This window comes from Echinops telfairi, unplaced genomic scaffold (assembly GCF_000313985.2).
Source record: "Echinops telfairi isolate 266 unplaced genomic scaffold, ASM31398v2 ScPeMD7_7469;HRSCAF=8507_1, whole genome shotgun sequence".
Classification (NCBI taxonomy): Eukaryota; Metazoa; Chordata; class Mammalia; order Afrosoricida; family Tenrecidae; genus Echinops; species Echinops telfairi.
This window is the reverse complement of record NW_022111373.1, coordinates 131156082-131158224: the sequence shown is the minus strand read 5'-3', so window position 1 is coordinate 131158224 and position 2143 is coordinate 131156082. Positions and strand designations below refer to the sequence as shown.

The following is a 2143-nucleotide window of genomic DNA, read 5'->3' as shown; positions in this document are numbered from 1 at the left end:
TATAAAGCTTTACATATATTAGCATAAAGTTGATAATAATAATTTTATAAGTTTTCACAGTCTTTAGGTTCGCTCTTGGGCCATATTTAAAGCACATTTCCCTTCGGTCTCTCTCTGTGGTGTATAAGCTCAACACAAACACTCCAAGACAACAGTTGGGATCAGGGTTTGCCACATTCCCAACATGGGAGTATGACTGTGACTGGGCCATCTGCGATAACCTCAACTGTAAAACCCGCAACGTGATTGTCCATGGGAACGAGACGGAGATCTTGTGTAATGTCTTCGTGAACTCCTGCTGGATCTAGACCCACTCACCATTGTTCTGCTCACTGTTGCCCCTCCTGACTGCGGGCTGCAGTTTGCCCCTCGATGCACTTCAATAGAAGCTGTCAATCTCCTGGTCCATAGCAGCCTGGTTGAATGTAACTTTGAGAGCCGCTCAGATATGCAAGCACTCCACGCTGCTTCCGCACACCAGCTCTAACCCAGCGGTTCTCAACCCGTGGGTCGCGACCCCTTTAGGGGGATTGTCGAAAGACCCTTTTACAGAGGTCGCCTAAGACCATTGAAAAACACATAAACATTTCACAATATATAATTACATATTGTTTTGTGATTAACCACTATGCTTTAATAATGTTTAATTATGTTCAATTTGTAACAATGAAAATACAATCTGCATATCAGATATTTACATTATGATTCATAACAGTAGCAAAATTACAGTTATGAAGTAGCAACAAAAATAATTTTTATGGTTGGAGGTCACCACAACATGAGGAACTGTGTTAAAGGGTTGAGGCATTAGGAAGGCTGAGAACCACTGCTCTAACCAGCAGTACTGTTGGCTCTTGATTATTCACCACCTCCTGGTATAATTGAATGTCATCCAATTCTGTTTCACACAGTGATTTTGGTGCTTTGTGCTTCATTCAATATTGAATCAATAGAATCCGTTAGTACTACAACTTGAAGCTTGGACTGATTTCTTCAGTTCTGTCCACTTGAGAAATGCCTCGTGTGGTTCTCCTTTTTGGTTCTAACTCTAAGCCTTTGACATTTCATTACTTTACTTGAACTTCTAAAGCTGCCCTTTGAAATCTTCAGTTTAATCAGTTTACTTCATCTTTTTTTTTTACTTTTACAATAGCTATTGTGTGCTCAAGAGCAAGTTTTAGAGTCTACTCTAACATATTTTTTCTTTCTTTTTGCCTTTTTAAAAACCTTCTCCTTTATTCATGCATGGTATATTTGCTATCATCTCACAACTCATGTTATTGGCCATCAGTGTTCAGAATATCAAATCTATTCTTGAGACGGACTCCACATTCATATTTGAAAATCCATCTAGAATTAGATTAATTAGTACTTTAATCTAGAAGTAAATCCAAGGATGCTATGATTATATTACAAAATGAAGACAAAGCATCTGCTTACTAAGACCTCTTCTTTAAGTTCTAAATATTTTGAGATCGAATTTTAAATGGTAATTTCTCAGCTTCATGATTTCAATGGGACGCACCCTTTCTTTTCAACATCTACTCAAATTTAGTAGTGATGTGGACCCCGACAGGCCTGAGGAAGTTTGAAGTTGCCTAGTTAACTCACATTGTATAACCCCGATGTCTATAATGCATTTTGACACAAAGGTGATCAAAGTGTTCTTTTGATTTTTTTAAATCTTAATTTACAAGACTCGTTTTAAATAACCAATTAAATCCAATATATACAAGTACAATTGAAAAAATATTCAATATAATTGGCTTAATTTATTTTAATTGTAACTTAACCACCTTTCTTAAACACTGAACACTGATAGGGGTAAGTTTTGATATCAGTGTTAGTAATTTCAGTATATCTACTCCAATCTGTGGATGAAAAGAAGTATCATTATGCTCAAAAAGTCCTCAAAATAAAGCATTTCTTAGACCATAGGCCCAACACTCATTTACATCTGTTAGAAAGGGGTGATGAAGAACGTTGACACATATCATTCCCTTGTATTTCCATAAGTTCTACAGATCTTAAACCATAAATGTTAATGTTGTTCTTAGGTGCTATTCAGTCAGTTTTGACTCACCTCAACCCTATGGACAAACACTGCCTGTTTCCGAGTCAGACTCACAATTATTCGTATGTT

General features: G+C 36.7%; 1 pseudogene; it reads right to left on the bottom strand.

The window, feature by feature from the left end:
• Positions 1-1640, bottom strand: part of LOC101652349 — a 2700-nt pseudogene extending 1060 nt beyond the window's left edge.
• Between the last annotated feature and the right edge of the window lie 503 nt (positions 1641-2143).